At 47.2% G+C, this 23156-nt stretch overlaps 2 long non-coding RNA genes across 2 annotated transcripts in view; one reads left to right on the top strand and one right to left on the bottom strand.

Annotated features, from left to right (window-relative positions):
• LOC140701734 (uncharacterized) overlaps positions 1-1688 on the bottom strand; it is a 34289-nt gene extending 32601 nt beyond the window's left edge. The window contains exon 1 of the long non-coding RNA XR_012080676.2: positions 1630-1688. This is a non-coding gene — a long non-coding RNA (uncharacterized LOC140701734). The remainder of the gene's footprint in view (positions 1-1629) is intronic.
• Positions 581-22913, top strand: LOC140701731 (uncharacterized). The gene is made up of 4 exons (XR_013538106.1): positions 581-1095; positions 16189-16400; positions 20826-20872; positions 22204-22913. It is a non-coding gene; the product is annotated as an uncharacterized LOC140701731 (long non-coding RNA).
• The last annotated feature ends 243 nt before the right edge of the window (positions 22914-23156 follow it).

Raw genomic sequence — 23156 nt, 5'->3', positions numbered from 1 at the left:
AGCTTTCTTTTAAAACAGGAAGTTAGGCCTAGCTAAGCCTCAGGCTTTCAGTTTTGGTCTTTTCTCCCAGGCGAGCCACATTGTGTCTCTCTAAGATGTGTATTAGTCAGGTACAACTCCCAGATGAGGAATTATGGGATTTGTAGTCCCAAAAATATATATCAAGGCCAAAAATGACTTTAATTTGTCACTTACCCTACCTGTCCTCTAACCTTGGAACTGCAGGTCCACCAAACCTATCCTCGGACACCTCTCGTTTTCTTCCTCATGCTTCCCTGGACAGTGTTTTACTGGGTCCAATATTTCAAGTGATTTTAATTTAATACGGGTTGGAATATCATGATATTTTGGATTGCATGTTTCTCTGAATTTGGGGGGGGGGGTTCCCGTTCACAGCTCAGCGAAGGGGGATCATATTGTAGATCATGGCAGGGGTTCTCAAACGGGGGTCCCCGGATGTTCCCGGACCACAGTTCCCAGAAGCCTTCACCCCTTTGCTGTCCTGGCTGGTATTTGGGGGAGTTTCAGTCCAAGAACATCGGCAGACCCCAGCTGGAGAACCACTGTGGTTATGGGATGTCACACTCACTTTCTTCCTCCTCTTTGATTGCCTCCACGCCCGGGCTTTCTTTCAGGGCCTGGCAGGGTTTCTTCTGGAGGCAACACCACCCAGAATCCCCTTGCTAGCAGAGTGGCCAGATTCTGGGGGGAATCACAGTCCAGAAAACCGAAAGGCTTCCAGGCGCTGATGAGAAACCAACGACAAGATAAATTTGATTCATGGAAGGTGACGTTTTGTATGTTACCAGCGCAACTCAGAGCCAGGTTCCCGGGGGGGGGGAAATGGGCTTCGGGGTCAGATGGAAGCCACGCCAGGTGGTTAGCGCGTGAAACAAATGGGCACGTCAACCGGAGGCCTCTCGCGTATGCAAAATGGCTTCCCCGTTGGCATTCCCCTTTTGTCTTCCCTCTGCAAACATCCCTCTTTTCGACCTGCTCTTTTTCTAACTATACACTTCCAGATAAATGTGAGCATCTGTAAAAACCGTGCCTCGGCACAGCCCGGCTCGGAGTGGGAGCGCCGCGGTTAATTGGGTAAGTAGACTTCACTGTAATGTCAAACTGATGGGGAATATTGCCGGGAGGATGAGCTGCAGGAGAGAAGTCGCGGACGTTCCGGCGAGAGGTTGTAGATTTTAACAGCCTCGGATTTTAACAAGGTTTTCGTAAGCCCGGCGAGCATCTTCCGGTATTTGTCCTCCAATGGGCTGCTTAACAGCCCGCATTTTCAGGAACTGGGATGTTGCAGATGATGGGGAAGAATTTGGCTTCCCGTCCTTGGAGCAAGGTCAAATCTCCTCCTCAAAAAGCAAAATAAAACAAAGCGCACACATCTTGAACACTGTCGGATACTCTCATTCCAGTCTCCAACCATTATGACATCTTTTCTCTTATGGCACAACATATAAGATACACACGACTAACAAAAGAGAAATATTTAAGCATTCATTGAATCACAAAACTGAATCACAAAATTCCCGAGGGTCATCTAGATGAACCCCTAAAAAAATCCAGGAAAGTCCGTGTCTAAAGCATTATTTAATATTTATTTATTTAAAACATTTTTACCTGGTCTTTCTCCTTAAAAGGGACCCGAGGTGGCTTGCATCACTAAAAGACAGTACCTGAAAGTTGAAAATAGGAGGTATATAAATATTTTCAAAGAATTAAATATTCAATGAAAAGACAGCAAACAAAAGCATCACCCACCAAAAGAACATTCAAAGCAGAAAGGTTAAAACCATCCATTTAAAAACTCCACTCAGGCAGCCAGACCCTAAAGGGGAAGCTTGCCTGAAGGGAAAGGGTTTGGCCTGCTTGCGGAAGGAGAGCCAAGATGGGGCCAGCCGGGCTTCCAGTGGCAGGTAGTTCCAAAGTCTGCGAGCAGCCACAGAGAAGGCTCTCTCCTGTGTCCCCATCAGATGTGAGGATGGCCGGACTGAGAGAAAGGCCTCTTCTTAACATTCAAGCAGGCTTCTAAACAGAGACATTATTATGACTTTTTTAAAAAAACCAGAAACCTTCAAACATTTATTGAAATCATAGAATTGTGGAGGTCAAAGGCTTCCCAAGGGCCATCTACACCAACCCCTGACAAAGCAAGAAGATCATGGCTTCAAGCATCCCCGACGGGCGGTCGCCCGACTTCTGTTCCACCACCTTCAGAAGCCATCGGTTCCACTTTTTTGAATGGCTGCTACGGTCAGGCAGTTGTTTCCAAGGTTCAGCTGAAATCTTCCTTCTCAGAAGCTGAACTCTTGGTTCAGTTCCCTCCTTCCAATTCTTTCCTGCCTGAATATGAAGGAATTTGTGAATTCCTCGCAAGAGGGAACGGACACAACCCTCTTAACAAAACTTAATCCTTCGTCTTTGATGCCTCCATAGCTCTGATCCCCAGATGATGCTTTCAGCTGGCTGGTGGTAGAAACCTTGGATGGTCTCTGGATCACTCTAGTAGCCAAGTCTGTTAAAGAGGCCCTGGAAATTCATATAAATACATATTTCTGTGTTTTTTTTTAAATTTATTTATCATTTTCAGGCAACGGATCAGCGAGTCAGCGGATATTACACCTACAGTAAATGGGCTTCTTTTGAGAAGCTGAAATTGTTGGAACTGAGGCTGCCTTACGTCGGCCACCTTGGGAGTAAAGAGAAGGGCATGGAAGACAATAATGCTTGGAAAGGTGGAAGGCAACAGGAAAAGAGGAAGACCGAATGTGAGATGGACGGACTCCATCAAGGAAACCACGAGATCGAGTCAGCAAGAGCTGAGCAGAGGGCATTTGGGACACTGCTCTTTCACAGGGTTGCCGTAAATTAGAGGTGGTTTGATGGCTCATAATCACAACCAAGACTGGGAGAATTTGATAAGAAGCAAAGAAAATGTCCAACATTTCTCCAGCAAATAAAACCTGCCTCCACCCTCCTATTTACAGTCTGTAACTATGGAAAAGGTATTCAGGAGGTATTAAATAATTCTGTTTATTGCAACCTTTTCTTCTGTTGGGTTTTGCCACACGCTGGCACGCCGCATGAGTCAGCTGGCATGAGATAACTATATTGTATTTAAATTTAATCTGCTTATATGGGTTTTTTTCTCCCCCACCTCTTCTGCAAATTCTTTGCGTTGGGTTTACCTCAAAGCACAATAAAGCATGCTTTTATTAGGTAAGGTCTTCTTCGTTGCAAGATGGATTCAGTTTATTTCTTCCGGTAACAAAAGTAGAACAGAAAGAATTGCCTTTTAGAATATATAAAGGTAAGTTAATTTCTATAAACTCCATGGCCAGGAGTTTTGGAGAGTGGGGGAGTGGAGGAAGGGTTTGTTGCTTGTAATTTAAATCCGTATCATTCCACGGGAAAGGAATGAGCTGGAGGAAAGAAATAAACAAGCCGAACTGGGTCTCACATTAAATAAAGGAAAGAAACCCGCTCAGGCATCAGATGGTGGAGGATTGCTAGGGAAGCCCAACACCAGTAAAGGCTAAAAGGCTCCAATGTCAGTGGGGGATGAAATCTGCTCCAGGATTTAGTTTAAACCATAAAGGAGCTGTCCGAGGTGCTGAACTGATTTGGGAGGTGGCATTCCACATTTTGCATCCCTTCTCTTCGGTTCAGACTAAAACCCGGAGGAAATTCACTGGCACACCAACGTTGAAATCATCAACCTGCACGGCTTCCATCTCAGCCTCCTGGGCAATCCCTGGCTGTCGGGGGGCCACGTAGATTATGCCACACAACAAGCTATTTGGAGAGGGGGCGCTTCCACGGAAAAAGGAAAGCACAACATTAATAAGCAGAAGAACTAATACAAACTGAACCATCGTGGGTTTAATGTTTCAGTGGGCTCACAATGTATCTCACCAGAGTGTGGAAGATGGACCGACTGACCCATGTGCCTGATGAGCCTGGATGATGCTAAATGTGTGGATGATGGGCAACTATCAAGTTGACTGCCACTACAACCCTTGGGAGCTGATCCGTTCTTTGCACAGACGTGTCAGTAAAGAAACCTCACCAAACCCCGGGGGATTGCGTTTGGTGGGGACACAGGACGGGGCCTTCTCTGTGGCTGCTCCCAGACTGTGGAACTCCCTCCCACTGGAGGCCATCCAGGCCCTGTCTTGGCTCTCCTTCCACAAGCAGGCAGGCTTTCCTTTAAAGGACGGGTTGTCCCAGAGGTTATTTTATTCTGTTCTTTGTCTTGAGCTTTTAACATTGCTCTTATTTATGAGCTTTAATAGGATATTTGTCCAATGCTTTTTAAATATCTGTGATCCTTTATGATTTTAGCATCACTTCTTTCAATATTGCAAACCACCTTTGGGTTCTTTAGTAGAAAGATGCCACAGCGATATTTTAAGCCGAAGGCCATCCAGACTCAGGTGGCAAAGTCAGCTGGGAGGCGTGATCTCAGGGATCTTCCCTTCCAAGCATGACTGGGATTTTCCGTCCCAGACTCCAAACGAAGGGCTTCCTAATTACTCTGTGACGGCAACCCCCCCACCTCATCCCATGAATTGCTCCTGAAATGTGACGTTTCTTCCGGATTGGGGGGCAAGCAATAGTTATAATTTAGTTTATTCACCAGGTAGAAGGAGCCCATTGTAGCCAAATTCATAGTTTTATCTGGTGAGCAGGTGCTTCTTCAGTTAGCTATTTACTGTTGGGAACAGAAAAGCATTAAACTTGGAAAAAAAAAAACCACTATCAAATTAACTCCATAAATGTCTTTTAATGCTTTCTAAATGTAGCTTTTGAATGTAGCACGGCCTTGCCATGATAGCTACGTAACACAGGTGTTGTTCTATCAAAAAGAAATAACGCTAACTACTAATTAGATTACTTCCTGGCCAAAGTAACTAGTTACAAAAGACTAAATTACCTGTATCTAGTTGTACCCACGTTCTGAACTGGAAATGCTGGGATTTCACTTTGGGATATTCGGCATGGAAGCAGGCTCTGTATTGCTGAGTTATAATCTGTATTTCTTTGGGAGGTCCTTTTTCGTGTTTCGGGGAAGAGCAGAAAGACGTGGCTTTGACTTCTTCCTCGGGACCAACTTCGTTCAAAATCTGAGGCGTTGTTTCATTTCCCAGCCACGAAAGGTCACGCGCTGAGCGATCGGCAAAATGTCAGCGCTGTGAATGCTCATAATGACGCAGGACATAATTGCTGTTGAACAAAATTACTCGGAGGTCTCTCTCTCTCTCTCTCTCTCTCTCCGGGCACAATCCGCAGCAGAGATGTATCACAAGAAGTTTCCCCCTTAGAAACAAAGAAACAAATTCCCTTTTAAAACCAGCCCTCTGTGTAATTTAGCAGGCCTGCATGGCAATATATATTTTTTTGTGGAGGCATTTCGTCTCATTTCAGGGATTCACAGAGGACGTTCCCCGGAGGAGTCCACCTCTTTCCTCTCATCAACTAGCACTCACAGTCTCAATAACTCCCTCTGAGACGTTCGAAGAAGAACGAATAAAAACCGTGTCCTTTACTTACGGTTCGGAACATACCCAACAGCAAACTAACAAACATGGCTGTCTGCGACAAGCAGGCCTCAACAGATTTGCTGCTTTCAACAAACTGATGGGCTCCAACAAAGACAAAGGGGGGTGGTGGGGAGCTCTGAGCAGAGAGGCGGGTCTCTCTTTGAATTCGATTGGCCGGTGCTGTTAGGGATTGACAGTCACCTGAGCACAGAAAGGTCCCTCCCAGACACAATGACGAGAGGCCGCCTGCGAGGTTGCAAAAACTCCAACGCGCCCATCCTCCATTTAGAAACCTCCATAGAAGGAGAGCTTGCCATCTTCCAGAGCAGTCCATTTCGCCATCAAGCAGCGCCTAACACCAGGATGTTGTTAATATTTAGCCCAAAACAGCTTGCCTGTAATATGAATCCAGTCTGAATGAAGATGGAAAACCACACCTCAAGTAGCCCCAACTTATTCTGCCCTTTGGTTGCCCCCCCCAAGCCAGAGACACGCCCCTGATTCAGCCCGTGGTGCCCTGGATAGCTGAGTGGTTTAGGCCTCTGGCTGCAGACCCAGAGGCCGGGGGTTTGATTCCCCCACGGTGGCAGATTGACAGGGCTGGACTGGATGACCCATCGTCTCCCTTCCAGCTCTGCCTTCTCATAATTAGTATAGAACTGCTAGGTAGTTTTGGTCCCTAGCTTTGAAGCCAGAGGTTGGGAGTTCGATTCCCCACTGGGCCTCCTCGGCAGGGGCTGGACGTGATGATCTTTTGTTGACCTTGAAGCTCTGCCATTCTAAGATGATGACGACGACCACCCCTACCGTTATTATTTGTATAAAGACTGCATGTATCCTTCGTTTGCACCCGACGCTCCCGCCGGATTCAGCTAAAGACGGACCCAACATCCGGGCAAGTTTTTTGCAAGAAGAGAAAGAAAGAAAGCAAAGGAGAGAAGAGGGAATCCGGCCATGGGCCCAGAAGCGCCTTCCAACCAGCCAGCCCCGGATTTTTCTTGTTGGGTTAGCAACTTGTCTGTTGTGATCTCCGGAGACTGTGCCTGAGTCCCCCTTCCCAGAGCAAATCAATGCACCCGTCTCATCGATTCTACAGCCCGACAGGCTGAGGCAAGCGCCCGAGCCAGGGGTAGGAGCCTCTTCCCCTTCACTTTAATGTGTCCATTACCCTGAAAGATGATGATCGCTGATTAGCTCGTTCTTAATCCGGCATCGCGGCCTGGCTGTGACCGCAGAAATGCTAACGGCATTAAGGCGAGCGCGGCCCATCCGTCCTTCTAAGGCTTCTCCAAGTTTGGACCCGCAACCCCATGTGCTCCTCAAAGCATTTGAGGAGATCTTGGGTAGGATTCACCCCACGGTCTCCTTGGAGGAGCCCAGGGGTCAAGAGGATCCGGAGCGTCTCGGACGGAGTAGAGAGGAAATCGCCCCTCTGGAGCGAGCCTTATGGACGGAGCCGCCTGCCTATGAGTGGGGGAAAGTGACCCCAGAATAACTGGAATTGAATTTACAGGCTGACTCAGTTCTGCTGGGAGCCGGATGGTTGGGAAAACGATGCCATTTCCCCCACCCCCTTTTAATGTGGCTTTTTCCTACCCATCCACCGAGGGGGGGAATCTGCTTGAGCCTGGAAGGCACCGATGCTCTCAAGCCTGTCCCACTGGGATTAGGAGCATCTTCATTTTTAAAAGGGATTTTAGCAGCGACAGGATTCCAAAGAAATGGAAGTGCAAACGCCACTTTCTGGTCTCATTCTCCCACCACCACCACCACCTTCGTTCCCTTTTTGTGCTCGAGCAGAAATACAGGGAACAGTGAGCTTTGGACCCTATGGGGCCGGAGCGCAGAATCATGTGGCATCCGGGACTGGGTTGATCCTGTTCAGGGATCCCCCTCGCGTTGGTGTTGTTTTCTCAAACCCTTAAGAGTGTGTCAGGTGTGTGGGTGGGGGTGGGGAACCACCCCCAAGCCATTCTTCGGGACCAAACACCAGGTGGGAAATCTTGACCCACTGCTTTAGCTGCAATCCAAAGAGAGTGTATCATCCACAGAAAGACAGCAGAGTTTTCAGGCACTGAACGCAAAAGTACTGTAGGACCACCGTATCAACAGGATCGGTATCCACATCTTCACTTACCCATGGCTTCTTGCAGCTCTATATGCAACATACAAAGGTGCTCCCTTGTGGCTTTTGTCCCACCCTTCTTGTATGCTCTCTATAGAGTTCCCTCGTATCCAGTTTCAGGCATCCACTGTCGATAGTGGAACCAATCTGCCACAGATACGAGGGTCTCAATATAATTCGCTTCGTTTAGAAAGAGGCAAGTTTCAGACCCTCTTGCACGTGACATGGTGGGAGCCAGCCCTGGGAACTCCTGTAGACAAGTAAGTAAAGGGACAGCTGCCCAGTTAAACACCATCTCAGATACAAAATTCATGTAAAACGCTGGGATTTTCTCAAACCCTGTTGAGTCCAGTGCTCCCTTTCTGAGTTCACATTTGTCCATTCAGAAAGAGAAGGCCAATGATGTTGTGAGTTTAAAGAACTGCCAGGCGACTGCTGGTGGCCCTGATGCTGGGCACGCGGGGGAATCTGTTCTGGGTTTTAGTCCAAACTTTACAGGGGCCCGTTTGAATCTGGACCAAGAGGAAGGGTTTGTCGGAAGAAAGGCTGAAGTCGAGGGAAGACAGAATTTTAGATTCATGGAAGGGGACAGGAATGGCTTTATCCTTGAGAGATGCCTTATTCGCCGCTCGCTTGTTTCAGCCGGGAAATTACTGACGGCAATGATTCTCACTGCCTGCAATTTGCCGCTTACGTGGGTGGAAGAGCTGAGCTGGCAGCCAAAGTGAACTGGAAAAACTATACCCTGTTCGGGCATCACTCATGGCTGCGGAGTTGCAGTTAGAGACGGCTGGTGAAACAGGAGCTGTCTCGGAGGTGGGGGGGAATGTTTCCCAGGTAGAAAATACTCAGAAATGTTTTGGCTAATTTCCTTTTTCTAGAGGGGCTCTGGGATCGCTGTGCAGCTTGCCCAAGGCTACCCAGGCTGGCTCTCCTCCCGGGAGAACCATCCAACTCCCAACCTCTGGCTCCGCAGCCAGCGACCCAATTCACTGAGCTATCCAGCAACACACACACACACACCCCTCCAATATATAAGATATTCAGAAAGTGTGAAAACATTAACCTAAGTGGAATATAACTAATGCAATTGGCTATGCGGTGTTATGATGTAACAGGGTGCCCCTGTGTGATTTCCTGATTTCCTTAGGTCACCAAACCAAACCAAACAAACCTACTGGGACATCTGTTTGTCTGTTTCGCTCACTCTTTGTCTCTCTCTTATTTGGCCGAACTAGGAAACAAGGGCAGCAGTTATGAAAAGTATTGAGGGTTTTGGAGAGACTGAAAATTTGATAGAAATAGAAATATTCTCATCACAATTTCTTTGGGTGGGGTGTCCTTGTCTTCTAAAATCTATTGCATTTTAACCCCTTCCTTGAAGACTCGAGCCTGGTCTGTTTCCCCCCCCCCCCCTCCATCAACCTTTTTCAAGGATCTTGTGGATAAATCAGCTGGCGGGGTCAATTTTTGGACAGCAAAACTCAAGCTCCCTCCCCCCATCCCTGGCCGGTTTTGGCTTGGCTCATGCTTTGTGGAAATGGGGAGCAAAGAAAAGACTCCCCCCCCCACACAACTCAAAACCTTTAAAAACCAAGGCCTGTCCTGTCTTTCTCCCCCCTGCTTCAAGCGGGGGGAAGGGAAATGACTTCCCATCTTTCCGTCTTCCTAGGTACATGACAGACCATCACTGCTGAAAGGCAGCTTGCCACGGTGGTGGCTCTGAAATTACGAGCAGCTTAATTGAATTAGGTAGTCCTGCTTTTGAATCTCAAACAGCGGGGAGGGTGTATTTCCCCCCCCATCTCTCTGAGATGAAATGAGTTCCCCAGGAAAGCCGCAACACTCCAGGCACATCATCCATAGTGGCGTGGTGGCAGCGGGCCAGCTCTCTCTTTCTCTCTCTCTCTCCTTCTGGATCCGCCCTCACGTACCTGTGAGAAATCCCTTCCCCTAGAATCTGACAACACGGATTTGTGTCTCTGTGGCACCACACCCCAGGTCCGTTCCCCTCTTCCCCTTGAAGGTCAGCTGAGAAGGTTCCTCCACGGAAAGAGGCAACGTCTGAGAAATGTTGAGAAACAACGTCTGAGAAACACCCCCCCCCAATGCCTTTCTCCATCCTAGACCGCAGTTTCTCATGGGATAGCCCTTTTCGAAGACTTGAAAGGTCGTCCTCCAGAGAAGGGGGCAGGATCTGCTCTCCATCATTCCAGAATGCAGGACATGGAAGAATGGGCTCAAACTACAGGAAGCCAGATTTAGGCTGAATATCAGGAAGAACGTCCTAACGGTTAGAGCAGTACGACGATGGAGCCCATGACCACGGGAGGTGGTGAGCGCTCCAACGCTGGAGGCCTTCAAGAGAAATTCTGCTCTGATTCGTATTCCTGCCTTGAGCAGGGGGTTGGATTCGATCATCTTCTGGGCCTCTTCCGACTCCATTATTCTATGTTTCCATGAGAAAAGCAAGGATGTCACTTCCTGGGGGGTTGTAAGTGAGAGATTTTGTTGGGAGTTGATCAACACTTTCCAACATTGGTGAAGATCTTCAAAAACAGAATGAAAAGGAGTTGAGATTTATTTATTTAAGTTCACCGTGAAGACCACAAAAATGGCAGATATTTGCTCGTTGATCACGTAATTAAAAGCAAGCCCGGTGTAGTATCGCCGTTCCCAACCTTGAGTCCCCAGATGTTCTTGGACAACAACAACTAGAAATCCTGGCCAGCACAAGGAGTGACGAACGCTTCGGGCAGTTTTAGCCTAAGAACATCTAGTAAAATTGGCAAATGTCTTTAGAAATGGATAGAACTTTTTTTTAAGAGCTCGCATCTTTCTTTGGAATAAGCTAAGAGGAATTCATAACTCGACTCCAGAGAGAAAGCAAGATCTGAAACTATGGATCTAGGACATCAGGCAGTGAAATAGACAAAGAATAATTAACAGTGGAGGATGGGCTGAATGATCAGTAGAGTCGGCAAATACAACATAGGAATGAGAGGCAAAAAAAATTTGGGGAAAGAGGGTTTGAGAAAAGGTGGGCCACCAAACCCTACATTATAAACCACCCATTATTAGAAAAGAGAATTCCTTAACTCTGACAGCATTTTCTCACCTGTCATCATTTGCAAGTTAGCTTGCTTTGTTTTCCGATTGGTCCATGAGAGATAATCATGGCTTTTATTTCCGAGGCTGAATTCTCAGGCACAAACCCTGTCCAAATTGCTTCTCTGGGACACGTGAGTTATTTCAGCTCTAATTATAATTTACCTGGAAAAGCTCAGCTTCTTATTCTTATTCAGGGTCAAACTATCCCTATTCAGGCATTGCGTGTTAGGATAAACCCACCACGGGTAGAGAGGGAGGTCCTAGCACCATGCACCAATCCATTAATTATCCTTGCATGGAGGATGATGAGTCTGAAGAACGTAGTATCTTTTCGGGTGTTCAGCATGGAAGACAGACAGGATGACCTCCTCTACCTCTAAACTAATAGGTAACGCCCGAATAGGGCCATCATTTAACACACACCCGACCCAATAAAAACAGGAAATGAAGAAATTAGGAAGAATTCAGGGAGGGCCTCTTTCAAGGACAACCTGCTCTCATCTGGAACCCCGCATGGTTTCCATCATCCCCGTTCAACCTGGCCGTGGAATAGCCCCTCGTGATTTGAAATCTGAGAACAGATGTTCCCGCTGGCAAATGCATACCTGCTGAAGTGGGGGCCCGTTCACAACTTAGCAGGCGAGTTTAGTCGGTACACTGTGCCGACACTTGCCACTGAGCTGCTGGATTGTCTGTGATCATGCCGTGACACCGCATCGTGCCAGCCCAGGGTTGCAGAAACTTTCCTGTTTTCCGTTTCTTTTCATATTTCCTCTGCCAGAGTCGGTCCGACGCCCTCCTGAAATTTTTGCTCCTGCTATAAGTCATTCGCATGCCAGTCTCTTGCCTTTATTCAACCCACGTCTCGTCCTCTTCAATAGAATCATAAATAAGACATGAGAGGAGCTAAAGGAGAAAGAGAGGGGCGGGGAGGAAAGAAATCAAATCTTTTATTCTGGTTTCTCGCAACTCGAAGACGGATCTGTCTGTGCCGGCTTTCGCCCCGCGGCTCCCCTCGGGTCAGCCCTCCTTCCTCCGAACACCTTGTTTCGTTTTGCAGAGTTGGGCGGGGGTCTCGTCAGTTACTGCGAAAACTTATGCGCCACCTTTCCTGCCCAGCAAAGGAAAGCTGGACGGGTTTGAAGACAGAATTTTCACTCCTTCAGTTTCAGGGAAACATCGTTTTTTTTCCGTTTTCCACCTGGAAGGGTCACTGTTCTGACAGTTTTCAGGGAAAGAATCTTGAGGGGTGGGTTGCGTTCAGGAGCACCTATTTCTTGAGTTTCAAAAACGTGAAAGTATCCCATCATCCCCCATTTTGGGAGTCAGCTCTTGTAGACTCAGACCCATGGGTTCCTTTAGGGAGCCAGGCACCGATAAGACACCAAAATTCGGCTCACCTGGGAGAAAGGCCTCAACTGGGAAGCTCTGAGCCTGAGCTAGGCCTAGTTCCACCCAAGCTTCCTGTTCTCCCCCACGGCTCTTCTTTCTTGCAGTCTCTGGATGTGTAGGGATTTATGAATGAACAAGGGCGTCTGCGCTTGCCATCCAGTCTGCTTGGAACCAATGGTTCCAAAATCTGCAGGGCTGCGAGTCCGCCCTGGATTTCGGCCCGAACTTGACAAGCTTTGCCCGAGGTTGCGAATCACCTCTCCCAAATCGGCTTGGCTCCCCTGCATTGCTGCTTGAATGTTTGGACTGAAACACGGAGCACATGGCTCGGCCTCTCCCGACGCGGGAGCTCTCCTGGCGGGGATGATGTCGGGGGTGTGGACAGTGACTCCGACCGTCGCTTTTGGGACCCAAGCCTTCAAAAATAATTGGCAAACAGCTTTCCTGCTTGGGGTTCCCAAATGCGCCTTTTTTTACTCCCGTCGTCCAGCACCGCAGGGGATGTGATCGTAACACACCCCACGGCTCTCACTTTGACGATGGATTTTCTGCCAGCATTTCAGAACTGTTTCTTCTTCATGAAGAACTACAGTGAGCAGCATCTTCGATGGTTTGTTCTCCTGGAGCGTGGAGGAAGGAGGAAGCACTCCTGTGGGTCTCTCAGTCAGTAGAAAAACAGGACAGAATAACATAAATAAGCACCAAATAAATATATATGGTATTTTAACATCAAGCACAAGTTCATTTCACTGTATTTCCATTGGAATGGCTTTTTTCCTCTCCCCCAAATGTCAGCATGAAAATACATACATATATTTACATGTCGTTTCTCTCTGTAGATTGTATTTTTTTTCATGCTGTTCACTCTTCCTTTTAAGTCTTGTGTTTCCTGAGCTATTTCTCCTTACACATCCATTTGGGCGTGTATTTTTTGGATGAGAGAAGGATTATAGGATGATAATGCTTTGGTCTGCCTACAAGTCCAGTGGGATCCGACCAAGAGTGTTTCGTACCCAAACGCGGAGCGGATCACTTCTTTCCTTGCCGCTAGCATGAAGGAAGGTTTTTCTAAGAAAGGAGAAGCAGCAGTCCCCCAAACAGGAGAGGCAAAGCTTCAGAGAGGCCAAAGAAATTAGCTAAGAAGAAATGGTAAATTGGCTTTTATTATTATTATTTTTAAAACAGCCATCGTTCAGCGCAAGAAAGGCTCGGCAGAATGTAGGGCAGTTCCCCTACCATGCGGATGAATACGCTGGATGCTTTTAAATGGACCGAGAGGCTGCACAGCAGAAATAAGAATTAAAAGGGAAAGGGGGAAAAAAGACTCGATTGACAGAGAGGACTGCACAGAAATAGGGCAGACAATTAAGAAATGATAGCAGAAATTGCACGGGGAGGGGGGAAATGCAAACCTTACAGGCTCTAGAGAACAAGAGAAACGTCATGCCGAACAGTCAAAAAGACACCAGGGAATTAGCTGAAACTGTAGGCACATATTACTGGCGTCTCATTTCTATGATATGATGGATGGAATGGGGGGAGAGAATTTAGCAGCCTTCAGCGTTGTGTGTTGTAAAGCTGACAGCCACTGGAGATGCTTCATAATCAGGATGTCACCCTTCCAAAACAATCTGGGCCCAGTGGCTCCAACCCTTGGCAGTGTGGATTCTCCACTCCAGTTTTTTTTTTGTCCGAACCTTGCAGGCGTCCAAACCTTCTCCTGGCAAAGAAGTTCAGCACTCTAGAAAGAGCGTGCTGAAGGCAGGCCTTATTGGGAGAAAGGTGGCCTATCAATAAAACAAAGAAATCAAGTTAATAAATTTTAAAGTTCGGACTAAAACCCAGAGAGGGTCACCCATCACCCCAATGAGGGTAAGGCCCATTGTACTCAATGGCTGAAGGAAATCTCATCAGTTTGGTGGGCCAGCTGTAGCTGAGGCTAGGAATCCAGTTTCTGATTTGCTAGGGCTCCGACCCAACGTGGCATTATGAACCTTGCAGGATGGTAAAAAAATCTTCCAGTTTCACCTTTTCCTCCATGTACCTTTTTAAAACTTTAAGTTCTCGGCCTCTTCCCCTTGATATTAATCCTTATGAATTATTCCTAGCTACCACTGCTGATTCTGAGGCTTTACTGTTTTTTTTAAGATTGCATGGGTTTGTGTTTTTTTTAAAAGACCCTTCCGTTTTCCTTTGCTGCTTTATGTATTTGTTTGGGATTGGTTTAAATGGTTCAGCTGTCTGGGAATTTGATGCTCAAGGGACTTTTATAAATGGACCAAACACGCTTGTGCATAAATAAATAAATAAGATATAAATAAATGAACAAATGCATACATAAATAAAATTAAGGGTGCATTGAACAGACACTGCAAAAGCGTTATTGAGACATGATGGTAGATAAAGTGATCTTTTCTCCTTCTGTGGCGTTTTATGGTCTGTGTCATTCCCCAGAAAGCTGAAAAACCGGGGCGGGAATTTATTGATACATAAAATTTATGCTTCAACCTTCAGTGGCTAACAGTAGTTTGGAAACCACTTTTGTAAGTATAGGTTACAACATTCGAACAAAAATTCAGGAAAAAAAGAAGGAAAAAATATGTCATGCAAAATTATTGCATGGAGGCTGCTGGTTTTGGGCCACTCCTTTCTGAATGGCACGCGTAAAAATTCGTGCAAAAGAAGTAGAGTAGGCATCAAATGAGCCAAATAAATGGAAAGGTACAGCAAACTTTTATTTTATTCATTCCCTTTCCTCCCAAAGCCCTAAAGGACTCTTAAAAAGTAGGGGTCAAGGCAGGCAACAGAGAATCAATCCGAAAGCCCTGAAGAAATTAGAGGCTAAAATCCCCCTGGTGTCACGTCCCACTCTGTGCAAATAGAATGATGTCATCATCCCATGAGGGCAAAATTAAATTAAATTAAATTAAATGTTTCCTATCCTCTCAGATTCTGAAACTCTCCTGGGCTTGTGGGGGAGGAACCTTTAAGATCCAAAACCCACCACTGGATCACTGTCATTGGAATCAGGACCCGGCACTCCTTCCAAAGCCCTAAACAACCTCTAAAAACGACTCCCCAAAGAGCAGGAGCAAGGCAGGCAATGGAGAATCAATCCAATGGCCCCGAAGAAGTCAGAAACTGAAATTCTCCTTGCATAACCACTGGGGATGATGGGGTGATCCCATGCAAATTCTGGATATTATTGTTGTTGTTGCTACGCCTACTTAACTATCATGTGCTGTATGAGAGAAGAATGGCATTAAAGACCCTGTTCTCCATGTCCCTGATTCTCTGGCATCTTCAGATCAAAAGTCCTTGAGGTCATTCCAGATCTGGAAAAGACGGCGTTCCATAATGGCCTCCGAATTTTCAACCAGGTGTGTTCTGACCAAAAGCCGGAGGGGAGAGGGTGCGAGAGCCAGCGCCACATTTCATCCTCATTCAAGCCAGGCCCTGTCTCTGACTTTCCATTCGGGGGGAAGAACACGACGCTTCTGGCGGTCTTTCCTCCCTCTGAGGTGCTGAAATATCTTTTCCTGCTGGCATCACCACCTGGTGGGAACAGAAATGGCACGATAAATGCCATTCTGCCGGCTCCCGAGGAATTGCCCCGGGCATGGATCCAGCGCATTAGCATTGAAACACAGCCTGAACAGCCACCAAAAAAAGAGGAAAAAATAGAAGAAGCCAGAAAGGTTTCTCCTGCTGGACCAGGACCAATTTAATAATCTCAAATCATGAGCGGTGTGTGTGTGTTTTCTGCTTCTGCCCTCCTCCCTGCGAACAAATTGTGTTGACAAATTGTTTTCTAATTTGTCTCGCTGTAATAAAGAAGCGGCAGGGAAGGTTTCCTGGGCCGAGGGATCTCCTTCTGTCGCGGTCGGCTTTCAAAGAAGAGAGTTGTGGGAGGCGGTATCCGGGGGGGGGGGGAGAGAGAGACGGAGGCTGGAAATGCAGACAGACAGACCCCGATGGAAAGAACCGTATTGTGCCATTTTTTTTCAGGAGTGGCAGGATCAGATCTGCCTGGGGTCTCTGATCACCTTTTTCGTTGGGAAACCTACAGAGGACTTCTGCGGGGCGGGTGAACGCAGCGAAGCTAGCAGCCTTGATGAACGCCTGACGCAACGGAATGGATCAAAACACAGAAGGGCAGGAAAAGACCAGACAGGGCCCCCTTGGTGAGAGGCATGGATCCCTCCTCAAGACTGACCCAGGTTGGTTGCTTGCAGGACTCCGGGAAAGAAAAGGCGGGGAGGCACAGGGTATCTGTTTCCAGGCTGGGCGGGTGGTCCAGGCGAGGTCCAGGTAACTATTTTTGTCCATGAGATCTCTGGCTGCAGGGCTGGATCAAATTGAATCCCCTAAGGATTCTGGGGAGCAAGTGTCCCAAGGCGGGAGAGGCAGCAGGAGAAGAGGAAGATCCCAATGCAAGATGGATCGACTCCCTAAAGGAAGCCACAGGCTTGGGTCCCGCAGGAGCTGGGCAGGGCTGTCGAGGAGAGGACATTTCGGAGAGCGCTCGTTCACGGGGGCTGCTGTGAGTCAGAGGCGGCTTGACAGTACGGAGCAGCCGCAGCAGCAGTCCAACAAGGAGTGCCAACTCCGTTCCTGGGCAAGCCGAGGGGGTGATGGTGGAGGTGTCTGTCGGAAGCCAAGGGCGAGGGCCCACCTTGGAGCCCCAGCCCAAAAGGAACAGGGCAAAAGGACTGCTGCGATGAGCTGCCTTTGTTACACAGAGAGATATGCAAAGAGAGAGGACAGAGAGGGACAGACAGACAGACAGAGCCCATCTTCTCACCAGAAACAGTAACTCATCACTTTTGAGGAGAGAGGATCAAACAGCGCACAGACGCAACAGCCCGAAAACAGCTCAGAGGGGGGTAAACATGGAAGGGAGGGTGGGTTCCCTGGTTCCCATCCCTGTCCAGCGCAAGAGGAGGTGGCGGCATGGGTTGGGACCAATAGGCACTTCACACCCCTACAGGAGCTCCACTGGTTTGCTCAAGAATCTTCAAGTCCTCTTCCTCCATCTTCTTCATCCTGTTTGCCATCTTCATCTCCTCTTCGTCTACCTCCTTAGCCGTCGCCTCTACCCTCTTCGCTTCCTGTTTTCTCCTCCTCCACCGCCACCTTCTGCGTCGTCCTCCTCTCCCTCTCCATTTCATCTTCACCTCCCTCCCCACCCCTTTCTCCTGCCGCTCTTCCTCCTCCACCCTATCGCCGGCCGCTCACCTGCCGCATCCAATAAACCATCCACGCCTTCCCAGATGCATCCTTTCCACCCAGACGAAAAGGACCTGTGCTACCCCATGGAGTGTATGGGGAGCAGAAGCACAGGAAAGCAATTCCATAGAGGACAGGGCACCCTAAAACCTCAAGTTTCCAATGCTCCAGAGAGGTGTTCAATGATAACTCTTTCCATGTCTTTCCTTGCCAGGGTAAATCTAGAGACAGAGATCCAGGGATAACTTTTAGAGAAAGCCCAGATGGAGATGTACTGAAACAGCAGGGAGGAACACTCTCCTTGGGGGTGTCCTGTCGGCTTCAAACATCCCCCTTGTTTGCAGGTTTAAAATCCAAGCTTTTGAAGCCATCCGTCACCTTGTTTTGACATTCGCAAAGACCAATAACAACATATGGTTGATTTTTTAAAAAAGACAACGCTTTTGTTGTGATCGCCTTTTATTTCGCTCCCTCCGTCGGTTTGCAAATGAAGGGGCTCCTTGTGAGTCACCACTTTCAAAGGTTATCCGGGCAAGGCCATTGCTTCCAAAGCTTCCCTGCGTAGAAACACCACCTGAATATCTTGCCTGATGCCGTTGATACAATAGTACTAGCAGATTTCCTCAGTTAGGGGTGGAAAAGAGTCATTAGGAATGGGGTCTGCAAGACTTGATGTTTAGTCGTTAAGTCGTGTCCGACTCTTTGTGACCCCATGGACCAGAGCACGCCAGGCCCTCCTGTCTTCCACGGCCTCCCGGAGTTGGGTCAAATTCATTATGGTAGCTTCAATGACACTGTCCATCCTTCCCATCCTCTGTCGTCCCCTTCTCCTCTTCCCTTCACTCTTCCCAACATCAGGGTCTTTTCCAGGGAGTCTTCTCTTCTCATGAGATGGCCAAAGGATTGGAGCCTCAGCTTCAGGATCTGTCCTTCCAGTGAGCACTCAGGATTGATTTCCTTCAGAACGGATAGGTTTGTTCTCCTTGCAGTCTAGGGGACTCTCAAGAGCCTCCTCCAGCAACACAATTCAAAAGCATCAATTCTTTGGCGGTCAGTCTTCTTTATGGTCCAGCTCTCACTTCCATACATCGCTAATGGAAAAACCATAGCTTTGACTATGCGGACCTTTGTCAGCAAGGTGAGATCTCTGCTGTCTAGATTTGCCATCACTTTCCTCCCAAGAAGTAGGCGTCTTTTAATTTCATGGCTGCTGTCACCATCTGCAGTGATCATGGAGCCCAAGAAAGTAAAATTTGTCACTGCCTCCATATCTTCCCCTTCTATTTGCCAGTAGGTGATGGGACCAGTGGCCATGATCTTAGTTTTTTTTATGTTGAGCTTCAGACCATTTTTTGCACTCTCCTCTTTCACCCTCATTACAAGTTTCCTTAATTCCTCCTCACTTTCTGCCATCAGAGTGGTATCATCTGCATATCTGAGGCTGTTGATATTTCTTCTGGCAATTTTAATTCCGGCTTGGGATTTCTCCAGTCCGGCCTTTCGCATAATGTATTCTGCATATAAGTGACAATATACAGCCTTGTCATACTTCTTTCCCAATTCTGAACCAATCAGTTGTTCCATATCCAGTTCTAACTGTTGCTTCCTGTCCCGTGTATAGATTTCTCAGGAGATAGATAAGGTGATGAGGCAGTCCCATTTCTTTAAAGACTTGCCATAGTTTGCTGTGGTCCACACAGTCAAAGGCTTTTGCATAGTCAATGAAGCAGAAATAGATGTTTTTTCTGGAACTCTCTTGCTTTCTCCATAATACAGTGTATGTTAGCAATTTGGTCTCTAGGTCCTCTGCCCCTTCGAAATCCAGCTGGTACTTCAGGGAGTTCTTGGTACACATACTGCTGAAGCCTATCTTGTAGGATTTTGAGCATAACCTTGCTAGTGTGTGTAATGAGTGCAATTGTACGGTAGTTGGAGCATTCTTTGGCACTGCCCTTCTTTGGTATTGGGATGTAAACTGATCTTTTCCAGTCCTCTGGCCACTGCTGAGTTTTCCAAACTTGCTGGCATATTGAGTGTAGCACCTTAACAGTGGCACCTTTTAAGATTTTAAATAGCTCAACTGGAATGCCATCACCTCCACTGGCCTTGTTATTAGCCATGCTTTCTAAGGCCCACTTGACTTTGCTGTCCAGGATGTCTGGCTCAAGGTCAGCAACTGCACTATCTGAGTTGTCCAGAACATCTAGATCTTTCTGGTATAATTCCTCTCTGTATTCTTGCCATCTCTTCTTGAGGTCTTCTGCTTCTGTTAGGTCCCTCCCATTTTTGTCCTTTATCATGTCCATCTTTGCACAAAATGTTCCTTTAATAGCTCCAATTTTCTTGAACAGATCTCTGGTTTTTCCCTTTCTATTCTTTTCCTCTATTTCTTTGCACTGTTCATTTAAGAAGGCCCTCCTGTCTCTCCTTGCTATTCTTTGGAAGTCTGCGTTCAGTTTTCTGTAACTTTCCCTATCTCCCTTGCATTTTGTTTCCCTTCCCTTCTCTGCTATTTGTAAGGCCTCGTTGGACAGCCACTTTGCTTTCTTGCATTCCCTTTTCTTTGGGATGTTTTTTGTTGCTGCCTCCTGTGCAATGTTACGAGTCTCCATCCATACTAGTCTCCATCCATTTTGCAGTCCATTTTGTAGTCTTCAGGACTACAAAACCCATAATTTTCCATTCTGGAAGTTCAACTTCCCTTGCAGGCACCATTCAAACACCTCAGTGTGGCTCACCTGGGAGAAAGGCCTAAACCAGGAAGCTCTGCAGCTTAGCTAGGCCTAGCTCCTCCTCAGCTCCCTGCTCAAGAAAAAATAAAGGTCCCAACAAATCCTGGGACAGGAACAGGAAGCTTGGCAGATCTTGGCCTAGCTAAAGTCTTCCAGCTGATGCTTTTACCCCCCCCAAGACACATCATACAGAGCTGCTCCTGTCTCTGTCAGTTAGGCAGAACACCCAGAACGGAGAATTTTGATAGTCCAGATAAATCTAGAAACCCCATCCCTAGGAGACATCTGCCTTAGGGCAACTGAAGTTCACAGTATGGCTGGAGTCACGTAGCCAGCTTTCGGCATCTTTAGGACATAGGCTAAAGTGTCCTGTTCTCCCATATTGTAAGCATCTGAATCTTGTTTCTTGTTTCCAAAGCTGAATGCAAGGAGAAAAGGATGGACAATGCACTTTCTCAGTCTAGATTCAGCACCACTGCATTTTGCCGTGGCAGAGGCTTCGGACATCCCTGAAGATTTCCAGATTTACCATCCTTTATTTTTTTTCTCCAGTTAACTTTTTAAAAATTTTGGCATGGCTGGGTGAGGTGGCAGAGCTGGGACAAGACATGGACAGCTCTTGTGAAAGTTGAACATTCATTTCAAACGAAGGTTATTTTCTCTCTCTTTTTTTTCTCCTTACAGGAAGCTAATTAGACCTGGAGAAAATGCATTAAAGATAATTGAGAGAGGTAGAGATCTGCTCGGCTGTCTCCCAACTCTATCCATCGTGAGAGGTTTGGAAGGAAGAGTCTTCCCAGACTGCCTGGTTTTTTCCTTCTCTCATTGTGGCGAACCTCACCGCGCTGGCCAATAGCTCCCCAGCCATATGGGCTTTCATGGGGGGGGGAGGTCCCCAAGAGGCCATTCCTAGCAGCTGGAGCATTTAAGCTGGTGGGATGACGCCTCCCAGTCAAGGGCTTCAAACCTGGAAGGGCATCCGGAAGGTGAGCTGTCCCTTAACGGAACGGCTTGAAGACGCTCTGGTTTATGGGCAGTCACAAGCCGCTATAACTTGAGCGTGAATTACCGTGGGCCGGCAGGCAAAAAGATAAAAATGCCAGTTCACCTAACGGCCATTTAGGAGTCAAGTCAGACAATTAAGGCTGAATGGTCAATATCCCATTTAAACGGGAGCTGGGAGAAACGGCCTGCTGTAAATCTGCTGTCCTCGATACTTGTGGGACCAGAGAGAAAACATGCTATTCTTTGTCGATAATGGATCCTCTCCAAGGTTGGAGAAAAGCATTAAGAGCTAACGAGTACATTCTTCCTGAAAAGGAGGGGTGGGATTTTTTGAATTTGTTTGGAGTATTTGTAGCCCCTTTTAGAGGCTCCATCTGACAGACAGACACTTTACAAACAACTAAATGCGGCTCACTTGAGAGGAAGGCCTCAACCTGGAAGGCTTTGAAACTGAGCTAGGCCTAGCTTCCTTCGAGGCTGAGCTAGGCCTAGCTTCCTTCGAGGCTGAGCTAGGCCTAGCTTCCTTCCTTTGAGCCTGAGCTAGGCCTATCTTCCACTCAACCTTCCTGTTCCTGCCCCAGTGCTAGCTTGAAGGAGCAGGAATATTTCTCCTTGATCATGAAATATTACTAGGGGGGACAGACGGACTCTGTCTCCAAATACTTCCCCACCTTCCACATCTTTACTTCAAAGAAAATCCCATAAACCAACTCTCACACAATTTAGTTTTATATGGAAAATGTTATTATTGATCCACCTGATTTTAAATTCCTGCCACAGCACTTGGACTCTCTCTCTCTCTCTCTCTCTCTCTCTCTCTCTCTCTCTCTATCTCTGTGTGTGTGTGTGTGTGTGTGTGTGTATGCGTGCACATGTGTGCGTGCACGCATGTGTGGACAGTCAACCTCATCCTAGGCCAGGAATACTGGAAATTACTTAGAACAGTCCCCTTGGCCTAATTTTGTACCTGCATTATGGTGGTGTAAAGAACACCCTCCCTCACCCTTCCTCTTCTCTACCTCTATTTTATTTTAATTTATTTTTCTTCTGCTGGCAGACCTTGAAGATGAACCACCCCTCCACCTCACACCCATGGCAGCCGACCCAGCTTTGAGTCCAGATTCCACCTCTGATTCCAGAGCAGAATCCATGTGCCACCGATGCATCAATAACATTTTTTACAACTTCCAAACACTTGGCTGCCGCTTTCCTATATTTCCCTCATCCCTATCTCGCAAGAAAAGCGGGTGAAAGCGTCATGTCGCCTCCTGAAGCTTACACACCTTTGGGAAGAGGAGAGGTAGAAATTCCAAAGGATCCAAATTCTTTCAATTTTAAAAAGAAGGAATACGGGAGAAAATTCAAATGGATAAATTTGTCTTTCTGGGCCACCGGAGTGTGTGGACTGTGGCCCGCACAATCCCAGTTCAGATCTGAAAGCACCTGTCTCTTCCTGTTGGGACTCTCCCCACCCACCCACCCATTAAAACAGGTGAGTGGAGAAAAAGGCAGTATGTCCCACTGGTTAGTGTCAAGCCCAGAACTCATTTTAGGCTTTCTCCTCATTCAAAGGGAACTCTCGAGAAGAGAGGTGACCGATCAATAACAGAATGGAAGGAGGGGAACTGGGATCTATTCATCCCTATTGTACAACATAAAATAGGCAGACAGGATCAATACGCTGCTGGTATAACACTGGGTTCCATATGTAATCCTCATTCATCATCCGGTAGAGTTTTTGAGCGATCATACAAAATCTATAGCCAGTAGGAGAAAAATACATACACACACACACATACAAGCATACACACACACACGGCTTGTCAAAGATTTAATCTCCCTTTTAACTGATTAATTGGTTGATCAATGGAAAGGTAGGTAATTAATCAATTAAGAACCCTCTGATTGCTTGACAGGCGGGTTAGATGACTGCCCTCGAGTCAAAAAGATTCCCAAGACTTTAATAAGGGTGCTTTTTCAAAACATCGGTTCACTGGTTTGCTCCATTTC

Source organism: Pogona vitticeps, chromosome 7 (genome assembly GCF_051106095.1).
Source record: "Pogona vitticeps strain Pit_001003342236 chromosome 7, PviZW2.1, whole genome shotgun sequence".
Lineage (NCBI taxonomy): Eukaryota > Metazoa > Chordata > Lepidosauria > Squamata > Agamidae > Pogona > Pogona vitticeps.
The sequence above is the reverse complement of the archived record's forward strand: the minus strand, read 5'-3'. Positions and strand labels throughout refer to the sequence as shown.